General features: G+C 43.8%; 1 protein-coding gene across 35 annotated transcripts in view; it reads right to left on the bottom strand.

The window, feature by feature from the left end:
• Positions 1-17,123, bottom strand: part of LOC111251066 (uncharacterized) — a 126,314-nt gene extending 109,191 nt beyond the window's left edge. For 12 of the 35 annotated variants that reach the window (XR_015329519.1, XR_002673613.2, XR_015329515.1 and 9 more), the window contains exon 1: positions 13,317-17,123. The gene's annotated coding sequence lies outside the window, so the exon portion shown is untranslated. Of the gene's footprint in view, positions 1-12,226; positions 13,101-13,316 lie in introns of all 35 variants that reach the window. The other 23 variants (XR_015329508.1, XR_015329509.1, XR_015329511.1 and 20 more) reach the window with 11 other exon arrangements.
• Between the last annotated feature and the right edge of the window lie 505 nt (positions 17,124-17,628).

Below are 17,628 nucleotides of genomic sequence, written 5' to 3'. Positions count from 1 at the left end.
TAGATTGGAAGTGCCGCATTGACAATAATAACAGCAACAGTAGGTTGAAACAGTCTAACTTGACAACCATGTTTTGTGTAAAAAAACCCAAGACATCAACTAAGGACTAGTAGTAAGGCTGATGTCATCCTTTGAGTGGAAATGCGTCTCAGTACGGAAGGCAAGTCGAATATTCCTACAAGGTGCAATCCGCTTACACACAATCATATACCTTTTGCTGTTCTAATTTAAATATTTTTGCTTTATCGGTGTTTTTCATCTTTTTATCTCTTTCTTTGCTAATCGTTTGACATCCGGATAGAGTCACTGCCTCTTGATAACGTTTTTAAGTGTCCCATATAACTATTTCTATGTCCGATAAGGACCTCAACTGGTGTCGACAGGTTAACTACATTATTGGGTAATACTGTTCTGGAACACTTGGAACAAAAGGAACAGAAACAGAACTGAAAGTATAGATTGAAGCTAAAAGACGACTGAATCTCATCAAAATAATTCCACCTCATTTTCTCTTTTAGACTAAACTTAGCAGCATTAGCCTATTTTCTTACGCATTTCGGTAACAGGTGGGCACCAGGCCACGGAACATGGAAAGAGAAGGCTCTAGCGTTAAGAGGACCCGAAAATGAAATTTCTTGATTAATCAAAGTAATAATGGACTCCAAAAGTTGGCGAAGCTGTAAAGGGCAAACAGGCTCGAAACAGTTGAGTCTTGTTAGCATCCATCCAGCCTGACGTTCCAATTAGCAACAATTCAATGTATAGTATCATCAGGAAAAGATTAAAGAAACAGTATAAACCGGCTGGAACGCTAGACCTAGAGGTGCAGAGGTACAACAGCAGCTGCGACAGCAATAGAGTTAGTGACAGAAAAGCATCGGCCATAGCATCAAGGTTCAAGACGAACGAGAAACTGTCAAGCGATAAATTTCACATTTGCAGAGACTAGACTGGGTGCCGACAACGAAAATTTGTTGTGTGTAGTTGTCTTTGCTCGGATTCGTAGAGCGACGCCTGGCACTTCCGCGCGCGACAGACCGAGCAGACTCTTCTTGCCAGGGGCACACGCACTCTTGTTTTGTTTGCATTCATTGTTTAGAGGGCGGGTCACGGCAGTAGTATCAGTTTCGATTCAATTCAGCACTCCCATAACTAACCCCACTAAACCTCTGGGCGACGGATAAAACTCATTAAAACGGAAGGACCCGCCCTCGCGTGGACGTGGAGTACGATGAGTAAGAAGGGAAGGGGTGATAGAGTATGTGTTAATGAAAAACTGAACAGATAGTCTCCTTAACTGATAGGAAGCGGATACTGCTTGTCTGCGCACTTGCCCATCTTTCGCCGTCTGTACCAAGCGCTAATTCTGGCCTTATATCACACCTTTCTAAAAATCCGGATGCTTCCGCTTCATGCTGTGTTTAAATAGATACATGGGCACCTGCCACTTCAATTCTGAAGCTTGTTTTCTGTCGACGGACGAAAACTTTGTCAGAGTCCCCGTTAGATTCTACGAGCCGGCCCGGGAATTGCAATCCATAAACGCTTCAGTTGCACATCTACTATGGCCAAATGGAAGTGCCTCCTGTAAAAAAAAGTTGTCATGGGAAAGACCCAAACATATACCGTTACTTGGTGCCGAGCTTTAACCCATTGTCTAAAAGATTGGCGTACACCTGTTTGCATATTGCTCCTTTTTGCTAGTGAACCTCCGTACCGCGACCCGGCGCAAACCTACCCCGTTTCGAAGAGAGCACTGGGCCCAACGGTTTTCTCTCACGTTTATCTGCAACACGTTGGCTTAGAGGCTATTTCCAGGTTTAGCTTTCAAACCTTGAACCATGTTCGCTGTGGATTCGAATAACTAACAAAGAAATGTTATCTCCGGTATTTTTTTCTTCACGATCGCATAACCGTTTAGTATATTCTTGATTTCTATATACTACAAGGTAGGTCTGACGGGGCACAGACCATGACGATACGTTTTGCACTTGAAGTCACTGAATAATGATATTAGCTCAAGAGCCAGCCACCGAGGGGATTGCTGATCGCTGCTGGCTTGTGAAATCTATTCGACGACTTCCGTCAATGACGCATTTTTTTTCCTTTTTTTTTTGATCGAATTTCGAATTTTTGCCTTATTTTTTGAATCTACGAGGATACATACAAAGTGACAAAGCTTGTAGTCTCGTAGGTTGGTTGATATCAGTCACCATTTTTGCATTACTGACTAGTAAAAAAATTACTAATTTCTAAGAGGAAAGTATTTCCTACCTCTTATATCAATTTAAAATTTCGCTCGTCAAACATACGTCGTATACATGAATTAGTCTGTGATGATTCATATCATACACATACATATGACACATGCATGCATTAAATCCCCGACAAACAACCTTGTATATGAACATTATCTATGTTGTTCCCCGAAGTTCCGCTGTCCCGCAACTTTTCATTTATTGCACAAGGCTATCTTCGTGTCCTTTTCCGTGGCAACAGCTTTGCCCTATGTGCAGAACCTCTCGCTATGTTCTCAGGACGGTTGTACATAGAGTATAGGCGTAAACTAAACTATTTGGTGAAATGAACTGCTGCCGCTATTTATGCCGCTACCTTCGTTACTGCGCCTTGTCGCTTTCGTCGCGTTACCGGAGAAGATGGCAGTAGTCGATACGTTGACTTGATTCGGAGTAGTTGCCGCTGTAACCCTGAGGATAAACGTCAGCGGAATGGAAAGCAGTTTCTTCAGAAGAAGACCACGACAGCCATGAATACACAGATGCAATGGATGCCCAAGCGAGCAAGCCGCTGTACTCTACACTTCGTAATTAGAGTGTTGTTGTTGTTGCTAGCGCTATATCTCTACCGTGCAGCGGCTATACTGGCAATAAGGAACGTGTAGGCTTGCTATTCTTTATAAAGTCAGAATTCAACGACGAACTCTCAGCTATACATGGCCAGATGAGATCAAGGTGCGTTAGGAAGAAGCAAGAGTTAATCGGCTGACGGAAACAGTGCAGATGTATGGGCGCGTACCTCGTCTCTGTTCCATCTTTTGCCGCAGCTTTTTTTTAGAGTAATAACGATGTAAGGGATGGGGTGAGTCCGCAGTACCATATACAGTGCTTGTCGTTGCCTCGTTTCTTGACGTTTCGGTTCCTAATAATAGCAACTGTACCGCGAGCAACAATCATTATCTTTATGATTGTTTTGCTATTGCCTATCCCGTTTTTGCAGTTCTTGAAACCATTCCTCTTTGCAATTTCATTCGCATCTCAGTTCTCTTAAAACATGTAGCACGTCCCCATAGTGACGTGTTCCGGGTCGATGGCATTAACAACAGATGCAGGAGCAACACGTGTGGTCTTGCACGAGGAACAGGATCCCCTAGCAACAACGCCACGTAGAAATATGGTTCAACGCCGCCAGTACGAAAATACGCCACTAACAGCTCAGCCGAAGGTGGGAGGCCAACGAGCCGAAAGCCAAGACAAAGCGCTTTCTTTCTTCATGCTAATAGTGTTGCTCTCAGCAGTGCGATATGAAGCCCAAAAGTTGAAGAAGTACGGGAAGGTTATGATGCTCTGTCATGCCCACTTTATGTTAAGCTACTGTCTTGGTTTGCGGATGTCCTTCTTCGGTGCTTAGCTGCTCTTCACCTGGAACTCCGGTCGTAAAGCCAACGTGGGCTAACAGGGCATGATAGCACCCGCTACCTAAAAGCCAATTTATATGGGGAAAGAAAGAGACAGGGGCAAAGGCGATAGCTGAACAAGCGACACTATCATGCCTCTTAGTTCATTGAAGCTTTTCACTACCTCCAACACTTTTGTTCTTTGGAGACACTCAGGCGTCTCATTGGGTATGCTTGACCTTAGTACTAAGATCTGACGGCTGCTCGGTCTCTGTGATCGACTCGTCTCACCCTCGGTGCAATATGGTATCAGCCTATTTATTCCATCTATTTCAAATGTGAGATAAGTACGTAGGGAAAACGTGAAGTTCACCGTTTGCTTATTATTGGCTTTCATTTCGATCGTCTTAAACTCGACAGATGCTCTAGAGAGATCTTGAGGCAAAGGAGAATAAGCGCAGCAAGTGAACAGACGTCAGTTCCTCAAAGTATACTACGAAACCCAAGGAAGCCTCTCTAAATTTGATACGGGGACAGGTCCCCAGACTCCAACTAACGATATCATAGCATCAAATCAGCGTTGTAACGCCGGAAGCCACACAGCGATAAAACAGTCGCGTAGTGACACATATTAGATAGACAATTGTCGTTCAGTGCATTGGTAGATTTAATAGTAGCGATAATGTTTCTTTGACAACAACAAAATGCTGACTCTTTGAATGAACGATTTTTCCGGATCTGTTGCGTTCGAAGATGGCGTTGACTGTTTCAGTTTTTATATTTGATAAATATGTATTCATTAAATAATAGGTGTTTGAAAACAGTAGCAATCAACGGAAAATTAACTTTCATCAAGTGTTGTTTCAACTTGTTTCTATAGGTAAATATATATATATATATATATATATATATATATATATATATAGAAAAATAGAATACAGACAATCAATAATGCATCTATCTCTAACGTAAGACATGACGGTGAGTACCATAGAAATTGGTAAAATGCACCTACTTAAACAAACTCATAATATCTAAGGTATCGACATATTATATATATAATACCATTGTCTCAACAACCTCTCTATATCATTAGCTATCACTTAGACTAGATTTGAAGAATCTGGAATGTACACAATCTTGTTATCAAAATGGACCTCGCAATAAATCATGTACTCGATATATATATATACTTTCAGGTCTTAAAAACGGGTTTGGTCCTATTGCTGAACATGTTTGTAATCCCCTAACTTAAGGTTTAGCAATCACGACAACTAAACTGTGGCGTTATGCTTGACGTTCTACAAGAGAAGTTTATGTTTCTTAGTGCTTCTGTCCGGGTATGTGACCTGTGAGCTCGTCTTGCTGCCAATATTTTTTTAGTTCGAAGTTTTGACAGATGAAGGCCGTTAAGGCCGCTGGGCCTTGGATGTATTAGCTTCGAGACATTGTGTGCAGTTACGCAGAACGCTACCCGCTGCCATGCAGCCTGTAACAGATGCTAATACTTTTGTTTAGTCTGATAGTGGTTGAGCGGGCATTATTAACGCTGGAGCTTGCTGGCGTAATAGAGAGAGACGTCTGTCCCGTTTCTGTTCTGTCATTGCTGTTGTTGAGCTCAGTGTCCGCTCGCGCCAATCGACCATGATCAAATCAAATAGCTCGCTTCCTCCACAGCATAAGGTAGGAGCAATGGCCGACATGGAGAAGCAGAGAGACCTCTATAGAACATCGATAGCTGTAGCAGCATTATTATTAACACGGGTAGCGATCGCTAATTCAGCAGTCTATGAACAGAGCTACGTTCGCGTTCACGTTTAATAGAGTGACCCCGTTCGATTCAGCTGGTGCCAGCAGAACCTGCACGCGATTGGAGAAGGGAGCAACAGCAGCAACAGAACTCTCTTTCCGTAAATTGTTGGGTGTCAACTAACAACCTAAAACAGAGGGTAACAGCCGGCTCTTTCTTGGCCGCGCCTTGTCACTGTGCGATCTGTTGACCTCACAGTCCTTTACGTGGCTTGAATCGAGTGGTGGTCAAAAACAGAACTCAGTTGTCGGAGCATTTGTCTGGAGATAAAAGGCGCCCCGCCCTGATTTTTTAGGTAAATGCCGTTACCTTTTAGGCTTGTACTGGAAATAACCAGGTCTTGGTCGGTCAAATTAGTCGGCTTTTGGTGCCATTCGTAGGTCTCCGTGTCTGTGTCGCTGACGGCTGGATTCCGCTGTTACTGACGACGACTAGGGCGATGAAGGCGGCGGCGAATGAATACGATAAAATCATGCAACGGAACGGGCCTAAGGGATAAAGGTCTCAATAGGTCACATCGAACAGCAGCCTAAGGCGAAGGAATAAGTGAGTCGGCTTCCATAGAGGAACCTACCATTCTCGTGGAAAAACCTATCGCCCCCCACGGGAGAACCACACATGCGCGAAAAGGCACTTATCAATTGCCGTAACAACATTATCTAAAGGAAGCGCTGGCCTATACGAGCATATGCCGACGTGTGTCCTTACAAAGAACGCGAGCGACCCGTTCGCAAGCTGCACCACGATAAGTATTAATTGGCCCGAACATCCGAAATAAACAGTCACGGAGCCACGAACCACGACTGAGAACAAATCAGTTGCGGCTCGCGAGAAAAATCGTGTATCTGATGATGTGACCATGAGATGGTCTTTTGCGATGTGCCGCTATTCAGTTGGCTAGCCAATAAAATAGCACAGAGCGAGAACGACAGAAAGATAAACAGAAGGTGCAACGGTTGAGACAGGGTTAAGGAGCCAAATATGCAAGCCTGTTCAGAATCCTTAGTTCGTATCGCACTCTATCAGTAAATGAAACAATGGCAAAGTTCCTCTACCCTGTTCACCTATACTTATTCATGTTTCTCTTTTTTTGGTTTATCTTCATATCTTATCTCCTTTTGTTTTGTTTTTATTAACGTTTCGGTGGCATCGTCTATAGATACAATGACTATTTTACGTCGATGTAAGGGCGCCTAGAGGGACCGTTTACTAACCACGATCAAAAACCACCACGAGCGCCACGATCAAAAACCGGGTTATCGGAAGGTCATCCAATCTACATTGACACAACAATAATCACAACAGTAACACCGGCAACAGTAGATCTGTCTAAGGAAATATTTAACGGCGGTACCGGACGTAAAACTTAAAGCATTTAGCAATAGTGGATAAACGTAAGGAAAGTCGAACCGCTGCTATCGACACCGTGATCAGCAGAAGGCACCCATAAGCAAGGCCCCTAATAAGCGGCGGGTTTTTTTGGCCAGGTCCCCGAACATATATTGCAGGTTTGCCAGTGCGACGCTACGACCACTGTTCCTTTCCACTAGCCAGTTGAACAAGTACATGGATCGTTCGTTCGCTCAAAATAGAGTCACACACAGCTAACGGGAACGTCGGCAAACGGCCAGACATACAGGTCAAGCAATAACGGTTCAAGAGAAAGACGACTATACAGATGTACATATACACTCGTAAAGGCTCATAGCCATAAAGCTTATGTTATTGTAAGTATAATTATGGAAAGTTAGCACAGGAACAACGGACTTCTACCCAAACTGCTATCAGATCTTTCGTGTGTGCTATTACTTCACGGGAAGAGAGGCAACGCATTATCCAATAACACCCGCACACAGCGATTGTGTGTGTGCGTGTGTATGTTGATGAACGTTGCACGAATCCGTAAGAGGCGATAGGGAGCATGCGTCGGCCGTTCTGTCTGCGTTAAAAGTGGGTTCTTCGATAGATTTTATGTTAACTGCTCTGTCATCACAGAAAGAGCCCAATCATCCGCCCGTCCATCTGCTGCTGCTGTGCAAAAAACGTTGCAAGAAATTTCCGTTTAAACACACTGAAAGCAAATGGGAAAAAAGATTTAACACACAAGTATACACGGAAATAGGCAAACTAATGGGGAACCTGGCATCCATTGCTATACGATGAATGTATTGTTACTGGTAAAGTTAATGCGAAAAAATAACAATACACGTACGTTGGCAGAAAGAGGATACTAAGTGGCGCGATCCCAGAAAACATAACTGTACAGTGTGTTTTTTTTTCAGTTAATAGGGACAATAAAAACATCAGCTTACTATCAATATGGAAAATAAGATTAAAGGAGCATTTTGGCCATAGGCGCAAAAGCTTTAAGGAAAAGCTGTATGTTAACTTTGAAACGTGGTGGCCCCAAGCCGAATATTCCTGGAAGCGATTCATTATGAAACCAATCTTCCATCATGGGACTGCCACTGCATGTTAACAATTGTGTTCCTTAAACAATGTGAATCAAACAGAACTACTCTACTCCTTTGTCTACCTCGTTAATTTAGACCGGCTCCACATAATCCTGAAGCTGCCACTTGAACTCCCAGTAAGCAACTTTCTCATCAATTAGGCTTCTTAAAGCACCTCTCGTCAAGCAACTCCCGCATTTTTAGCGTTGCCTCGTGGGAGAGCCAACGTCCTATCGGCCTAAGCCTTTCTAGGGCATCTGAACAAGTCTGTGCCTGCACTCAACGACTACAAGACTACTTGCCCCTCGCAGATGCAACGTACAGCCCATTTAGGGGCAACACTGTAAAGCAAAAAAGTTATAAAGCTGCTGTTTTCGTAGACAACTACGAAAACGACGAGTCCGCACGCAAAAGCTAAAAGACTTCTGCTGGGTACTAGTGATAGCATGTTCATTTAGGTTAGGTCGTGCCGCGTATGCAGGGCAAGGTAGATATGTCCTAGCAAACATGCACTAAATATTTTATTGACAGCCTATCCCGAAAATCTACGTACTATTACCTTCGCAGCGATACGAAGCGTAGTAATATTCGCTCAACCGAGGCGCAAATTGAGCGTGCTCATAGTCTTTGGCTACCCTCTTCTCTATCATCAGACAGCTTTACCACTCGATTTTTCATCGCTTCTTTGATAGAATAGTTATAGGATGACACAAAGTAACTGGCTGCGAAGCAGAACTATCGTTAGCCGTGTACAAAGCCATACCGTGATCAATGTATGTTTCCTTAACAGGACTAACTATCCTTTATTTGGCGTTTCCTGAACAGGAGCAGCAATGTCAAATAGCAGCAGAGAACAAACACCATAGGAACTTCGCGATTTTCGCATATAGCAACAGTATCGTTACGTAGCATATAAGCAGAGTGAATGTGCATTGTTATCTAAGTCAGTACACTTTGCCGCAAACAGATCCATCCATAAGACCACGGCATCTGAAGCAGACAAGCAAGTGCGCTATTTCAATGCGATACGAAGCAGCTAGGAAACTTCAATGTAACATTTCTATATTGTTGGGCTGGCCCGAGCGCGTGCCACCCCTGCTATTACATAACAATACAAATTCTACCACTTGAATTTTCTCAACAGGAACGATATTGCTACTTGAACAGTTAACCTCAGCCAAGCTTCCTTCAACAGAGATAAGCATTGGCTTTTTTCACGTAGGCTTGCGAAGCTGAATAATAATGGAGTGGCTAATTCCAATATCTACCGTACCGTGCGTTGGCAGACGACGTAGCCATTATTCGACCCTCTCTCAACAGTGTTAACGTACAAAATGCTATAGTTTTATATTATATGATAGCTGCTTCATTAGCTAAAATATCATCATCGTAGGTTCGAATTTGCTTAGTCACCTTTTTTTTTTTTGTTTCACTATCCTGCCCAGGTACCGTCAGAGTAGGTCTTAAAACGCCGCGACGCAGACTATACGCAGAAACGTCTATGATCAGAATCTCTACTTCTATTGGAACTCAAATAAGGAATTCTACATATTTTGCAGTAATTTCAATTGAATGTTGGATGGAAATGGAGAGCACAGCTCTATTGATACAGGCTTATGATTTTACTAAGAAAAAAAAATGAAAAGATGATCATTAATTGAAATCGCGCATATTTAGTGCAGTAACATTATTTTGAAATTTAAAAAAAAATGCTTTAGTATCGGCTAAAAACAGCTAACACTTCTTCGACAACCCAGTATGAGGAAGGATCTACATGCATAACTTTAGCAAGAACCGGTTATATAATAATATATCTTCATGTTGAAACGTTTATATATAGTCCTCTTGTGAGACAAACTTTTTTTTAGAGACAATCGAATGGCGTATTATTTACATTGATATATAAAACTTTTGTACTTTGTTTGTTAACACCATTTCTACAATCGGGTGATTTAGATACTTTTATCTATGCTAATAACCCACCACTGTCCTTAACAATTAACCTGGCTTTGCAATCGAAAACCTTGAAACTTTGAAATCGTTGAATATGCACCATGATAATATATAACAATTGACGAAAACATATTTTTATCACGGTATTTTTAGATAGGGCCAGCGGTGTTCATATCTGGGCAGTCGGGGCTATGGCTGAAAGTATTCGAGTAAACTCTCGCAAGCAGAAGGGACTTTTACGGAACACCTGCCTCTAAGAATGGCTATAGGCTGTCAATTTTATGTAGCTCCCAATAGTTTACCTAAAAATTTGCCTAGTATAACCCTATTGCCTGACCCACTTCGTTTGGCCTGTTCGTAAAGCTGTTAGCCGTAACGGCGGACGCCGCTTAAAAGATCAGACTGTCCGCCATAGATCCTCTTTATTCTCCAGGATATTTTAAAATCCAACGTTCAAACAATATCAGTAATGATAATTAGTAGACTGCAGGCAATAGCTATTCGCAGCGGCGTGCTACGGAACGGCATTACCCACGTCAACTCATAGCGTTCGTTGAAATCTCGGCCTGTCCTCTGATCATTTTCTATAGCATATCCTACATGTCTGAGTGTCCCTAGCAGGTGTTTAAAATATGGCGCGAAAAGTTGTAAATTGATAATATAGGGCATAATAATTTAGATGAATATAGAAAAACCTTCAGCCTAAGCGAAACTCAATATGCTATTTACGCTTATAGTGATGAATATAATAACAGATTCAGTTCCATGGTGTACAAATGGTAGATCGACAGTACGAGATGCTAGATACTATGAGTGAAATCTAGTACACGAAATAAAAAATATATAAAAACTATCGATTGAAAATTAAGCACAATAGAAGGTAGACTGAAATTGCGTTATTAAGATCATCTCGATTTTCGAATAGAACGGCAGTAGAACTGCGGATAGCTGTTGAGCTAGAATCGTTGTAAACTTCAGCCGAAGTTTGACTTCAGCTGACGCAAAGATTCTATAGACGCACGGAAGATATTGCCATCAGTGTTCTCAGAGATGCCAGATATCCCACTCTTAGCCATCAAGCTGAATAGTTGTCGAGTTTTCGTTGCCGTATAAATAAACGAAATTTTCTACGCTTATTTTTTAAACCTTGGCAACGGTTTTTCTCGTTAACTGTAACTAAACTACGTCTAATCTTCCAGTCGGTTTAATTTATTGATTCGATTCGTAGTAAATATCGGTCTTTATAATGTATTCAGATCTGTCCCTTGGCGTGCCATAGATGCAGAAGTGTTCACTTGCTAAGAGCAATGTTCCAAGATTCGTTCGCAAAACCTCTAGGCCAATTAACGTAATTTGCGTTCCATTTTCAGTAACTTAACATATATACCTAAATGCTATCCAGCTCCCCTTCAGTGTAGACAGGGCTTTTGTTGGCAAATTCAATTGTCTCTAAGAGGTTCTTGTAGCAATAGTTACATCTGCGAAGTGTTGATGACCAAAGCCAGTGGGAGGCACGTGAAAACTATTGCTGAATATTACATCTAAATAATGGAAAAGTCGGAGAGTGAGATATTCGACGATCACGCTAAATTATTACTGAGACAATAGAAAACCACTTTAAAACGAACCAGTCCGAGTACAAGAAAAGCCACGGAAAAAGCGTTCCGCCAATATTCAACCAGCTGAAAATTGAAGGCCACGTAATATAATATACTTCACCATAATAACCCTTCAGCGACACTCATCATATTGAGCGCATTGAAACGCCTCAATGTTTTCGGACATTTTTACTTCACAAGTATTTCAACTTTATTAGTAAGCTAATTTCAAAGCTAAACTCCACATAGACAAGCCTCTTTACCTGTAGAGACCTCGGGGCAAAATCGCAGACCTCCGATTTAGTAGAGTGAAGGAAGAGGCTTTCAGTTATCATTGCCCTGACACACTTCTGATCATTATCTCGCAGAACCATGTAGCGACAGTTCTGTTTATCATTATTAAGCAATTCGATGAACTTCGACTGGATATCGTAATCCGCCTATTCAAGTTCTACTTCTAATATTTTTGCACTTACTATAAGTTAGGCGCTAGCATCATTACAACATTCGGTAGGCTATTACTAGATTTGGCTATATATAGACATAATTTGAATTGTTGAGATGTCGAGGCACAAGGGTTTCTGCGCAACCAGTATGTTATGTGTGGGCAAAATATTAGCTAAAAAGCAGGTTTAAGACTTTTTTATACCAAAACGTCTGAATCTATATGAATGCATGCCGCTACTGTATTACAGGACAACTGCAGACAATAAGCTATTTGCTTTCTAAACACAAATACTTTCAATGATTCTATCGATTAGACATGATTAAATCTTACCTAGAGTATGCGTGCTCCTTCTGACTGGTACGTCTGTCCTCGATTTCTACTATATCATGTAAAAGTTCGTACAAAATAGCCATAATATCCTTTTTGCTAACGTGACCACTCGTGGCAGGCAACCTTCTATAGTTGGCTTACTATAGCTAGTACATGTTAGTAGTGCTAGTTCGAAGCACCCGAAGCTCAAAGCGAGCAAAATCGTTGAATAGATCCTTGTAAACCAGAACTGGCCGATTACAATTGCAGATCAGATACAGCAAAGTGTATGGGGCCTGCTATTTAACGTTCATTTCTTACTCGCACTCTACGTTATATAGGCAGAAATTACAACAGCAGCAGCAGCAGCGGTGGCAGCATCGGCAGTAGCGATTATAGCTTACAATCAGAGTATACGACAGGCCAGTACGTAGTAAAAACAAGCTAGTGCAGCGAATAGATTGAATCAGACCCGAGGTCTACGTAGTTGACGAAATGAAACAATCTCTAACGGGAGTTCGCGACCTTAACAACGAGAACCACCTGTTGACTAACTTAACTGGCACCACCTGTGGCAAACAAAGAGCTTCTGACGCACCCGCACCTCAATGACGACTGGGAACCGATCAGCCGATGTCGACGTAACTGCGTATGATGCTTGAGAAGGTGGAAGACATAAGACGGGCTGATGAACCGCGGCTCCTTTTTGGCCTCCGTCTCAGTTTGGCAGGCCTCATCAACTACCCCACGATTAAAACGGTTGAATGAGCTCACTTGCTTAACGGTATTTCATCTCAGCTACTAGCGCCACTAGTCGTACATATTTCTGTTGTTATCTCGCAAGAAGACAAGCGTGAAGAGAAGGGCCGCATTTGAAGTGGGCAATGACATTCGACTAAATAAATGCACATGCCACCGGTAGAACAAAAAAAAAAGCTCGTTACGGTACGAACGATGGTACATCTCGGTCCATGTTTGAGAGGCATACGCGTTCTTCTAGTTTTCTCATAACTAAGAATGGGAGTAGCCTTTGCTTTCTAACTTTTTTCTGCGTACTTTATCTTTTATACGCGTGCAGATATCTGAAGTCTATCGTGCATTACTTACATACCTGTGTGTGTTGATCTTGGACGTATTAGTCTTTGTTGATTTTGTATACAATTGTTGTTTATGAGTTTGGATTTTTAGCGATACGATTTTACAGTACGTCAGAATTGTCCCGGACTGTCAGCTCTACATTGAATCAATTCTACTTGATCTTGTCCCCATTTTCGACAGAGTTTTCTTGAAAGAACACAAAAAAAAAAAAGTTTTTCCGACACAGTTCACTGTCTCATATAACGATCGCTTCTAATTTTCTTATTTTTCGTTAAACTACTCCTAGTCGACTGTCGAGCGCATTAGCCGTTAGCTGACGAAATGTAGAAGTTGCCGTCTGCAGATTCGCGCAGTGTTGTGATGACTATTACTACGGACGTTGCATCTAAGAGGCCTATTTCTCTTCAAAGGACTACGCAGACCGGATTTTGGCTGGCGTGCTTGTGGCCGCGTTTGTCGATGTCACTGTCATTTTTCTTGACGAGAACTTCTAGCAACTAGGATAGCATTGAGCACAAACACTTGAAACACCCTGGTTAAGGTTTTAGTTCTACGCGGCTGCCTTAGGCGGCAGCCTTCACAATTTTCTAACTGAAACACTGTAAAATCTATGCCTTTCGCGCGTCACGATTCAATAATAGCAGTGTCTTCATAATATTAACAAGATGTAGCTGTTGTTTAGCGTAGAAAAGCGAGAATACCTCAGAGACACTTGCGAATTCCAAGTGCCTTTATGACAGGAAATAGTAGCTAAAATTTTGAGAGTCGGCTTTATCGCTAGTGAGCGCAATTTGACTTCATTAAATAAGTGTGGTTCTCGCTTGCAAACAACTGAACCTTGAAGTTGTGAAGTTGACGAAACTTAATTTGATATGTTTGGCTCTACGAATTCAGCGTTTGCGAAAATGTAGCTTACGATTTGCACTAAAAAACGTCTGGTAGCTTTCTTCATTTTTCTAAGCACAGTTGTTTTCTCGTTGCCTTAAAGCGGTTTCTGTTTCTGGTCTCGTCGAGGTGAACTCCTGAACGGCCTCCTGCAACCTGACAGGAAGCCACAATTACTGTCAAACGTAGATCTAACAACAATAAACGTTGTAGCAGCACCATGAAGCTAACAAGTTAATTAGTAGTTGTGATGCCTCTGTTAATGTTATGAGGTTGAATTGCCCCTCGGTTAAAACTCCCTGCCACGTACGTTCGACGTTGACCGTACGAAGTTGGGCGTTGACAACCATGAATGCTATCGATGCCACCTTGCCAATGCCCCACGATAAACTAACCAGCAGCGCGTACAGCTGAACCACCTCTAAACTGCTTGTTGCTAGGCGGATAACGGCTTTAGGCTCTTGGCTCTAAGCTTTTGCACTTTTCAACGGACCTCTACCAAGCAGGCTGGCTTCTGTCCCTGGCTTTCGCCGACTTCCGTTACTTAACTGTCCACCCTGAGAGATTGGCCGTCGAGTAAGCTGTAGCTGTTCTTTCAGAGTACAAGATCATGGTACGGCTCGCACATTGCAGTATTAGCTGGAACTGGACGACTGACTTTTTAGCCACAGCAATAAAACAGTTTCCACCAAGCCTTCTTACCTCTCTGTCGATTACCACCGCGTAGGGCTGCTTGGTCAGCCCAGCAATCCGCTCGCCCTACTCCGGCTTTTACTTGCTTTCTACCGATTGGATCGCTGTTGCTTGCACTTACTTTGCCCGGCCGGACCTGGTGCCTGGCTCGGCTCGACATGGACGTACACGTTCGCTCGTTCCGCTGACAAGCGAACCGCAGCTCTGCTAGTTGATGCGCGACGTCGGTCGCCCTCTAGCAGCTGCAGCAGGCACTGTCTTATTATTGTCAGTGGCACGCAGCGGTTGCAACAACTACAGATAAGCGCAACGGCGCGTGCTACTTGTTGAAGAAAGCAGGCTCGTCGTTGTTGTAGCAGTGAAGGCTGCAGGAGGGGTAACAGCGGCGTACGCTCGCTAGTCCTAACACACCAATAGAAATAGGGAGGAAGAGTGAATGCTCTTACGATAGTAGCCGCTCTAAAGGTGGACGCCACGACGGTGGCGGTGGCGGCGGCGGTGGCGGCGGCGGAGGCGGCGGCGGTGGTGGTGGTGGTTGTAATGGTAATGGTGGTGGGTGTCGCCGTGACCGTCGTCAGCGTTAGCGTCGGCGTCAGCGGCGTCGATGCCACTGGCGAGGAGGACACGGACGCTGGCGCGAAGAAGCAGTGGCAGCAGCGAAAGTCGAGTTGCCACTGGCAGCGGCCGTAGCTAGGCAGCCGGAGGAGGCAGGGCGACCTAGCGCCTTAAATTGATGTTGTTGCAAACGATCGATCACTAACAGCCCGATAGGCGTAGGCTGAAGGAGCACGCAATAACCAGGCAGCTCCAACAACGAGATTCCAGCGATCGTTCTGTCGCTCTCGTCCTAAAGTCGGCACTCCTGCACGCTTGACATTTTCGTCACTGATGCCTATGGCATTGAGAGCGGCTCTGCTTTAAAGTTAATGGTGGGCGCCGTCCTCTATTTCGGGCAGGATGAATGTATCAATGCCTGGCACGATACGCAGAATGGTTCGAACTAAGTAACGAGAGGCGAATTTACCTGGATAATGCTATGACCAATGGTTGGTTTGTTGATCGAAAGCGACCCTTTTAGAGTGCTGTCCGATTGCTTGTTGTCTTCGTGCTTTGTAATAAAATATGAGATACTTTATATGGGGAGAAGATAGGCAGAGCTGGCTTCAAACAAGGTGATTCTTTTACCTATTGATCTTTACTTTATTGATGAGTAGCTGTCGAGTGGCTGATTAATGATCGAGCCCGGCTCCGGGGTAGCCCAGTTAGAGGGTATGAGTTTTCCCCCTTTAGTTGATCTCTGAAGGGTGCAGCAAATAAATTTAGCTCTACGTTTGTTCAATCGTAGGGAAAATGAGGCTTCGTTGAAGGAAGTTCCGGCAAAATAGTCTCACTATTGTAGGTGCCAGTAGAGATGTACCGCACTGATGATCTGATGCATGATGCGCTTCACGGACATAGATTGCGTGTTGGTCAGGCCAAACACTGTTTTATTTCACAGCTGGCCGTGATAGCTTAATTTCGACGATCACCCTTCGACAATGCCAGCTCGACTCGGTCAGTACTCAACCAATTATGCGATAGTGGCTGGCTAGTACGATATCAGAAACATGCAACATGTTCGCAAGCGACAACTAATTTTAGAAACATTAGAACTTAGAGGAATATATTCCTTTGGGTTAACAGCTTGAACTGGAGATTCGGCAAAAGCTACTAATTGAGAAGGAATTACGCGAACTGCGGCGCGAGGGTCGCAAATGACACCTGTGGCTGCTGGCTTATGACTCAGTTGTAGCGACCGGCGGACGGCCACAACACGAGATAAACACGCAGTCACTGCTGACTATAGAACGACGAAAACAAACAGAGCGAACATGTGAAGCAGTGGCCTCAGTGGTTCCTCGAACTTCGATAACGTATTATAGTAGTAGTATTTGAAGGCTGTAACGTTTCTCTCTAGTTACGGCGGCGCCATTGAAAATCCGCCTTACAACCGTTTCGGAGTGCTCGTTCAGCTTCATTTCGTCTGTCGCAACATTTCTTACACGTTTCTCGCCATAGCAGCACTCACAGATAACGCGATAGGGATATGTGTGTTAGCTGAACGTAAGCGTTGGATTGCCCTGAGGTGGGTAGACGACGTCGTAGGAAGGTAAGCGGTTAGTTGTTAATGTAGACAACGACGGGTGCCGGATGACCTGGCTAAAATGCCTGGCGGCTGGCAACCCGCCGGCAGGATCACGCAACGCAGGCAACAACTTCTACCAGCACTAGGCAGGCTATCCTCTTTTATAGGAGGGGAAGGGCTTTGAGCAAGGGTGTAAGTGACGTCAGGGGGTAAAGGGGAGGAGCCTGCGCTACTGCCACTCTGCCATCGCGCACTAGGCGCCGGCACAGTCGGACTCGAGTTGGCGGTGCGTCGAACGGAGTCGACCCAAGCGAATTCCCGCACTGAACGAAGTCGAGGTCGAGTTTTCGGGTTCATGTTATGGCTGAAGCAACGAGGGAGGCGAGATGAAGCAAGGCGCACGCTATGGACGTCTGCTGGAACAAAGACGAAATAAGAGGTACCGGCAGAGCAGCGACAGTCACATATCGATAGAGTAACTAAAGGACCCAACCGATTGACCAAGCGATCCTCGACAGTCGCCGTACTGGTTCAGCCCCTGGCGTTTTAAAGAAAGAAAATGGAAAGGATGCGGAAAACCTGTATGACAGTAATATTCACTAGGAAGACGCAAATGAAACAC

This window comes from Varroa destructor, unplaced genomic scaffold (assembly GCF_002443255.2).
Source record: "Varroa destructor unplaced genomic scaffold, Vdes_3.0 BEIS01000005.1, whole genome shotgun sequence".
In the NCBI taxonomy this organism is placed as follows: domain Eukaryota; kingdom Metazoa; phylum Arthropoda; class Arachnida; order Mesostigmata; family Varroidae; genus Varroa; species Varroa destructor.
Note: the sequence above shows the minus strand (reverse complement) of the source record. Positions and strands in the feature narration are given on the sequence as shown.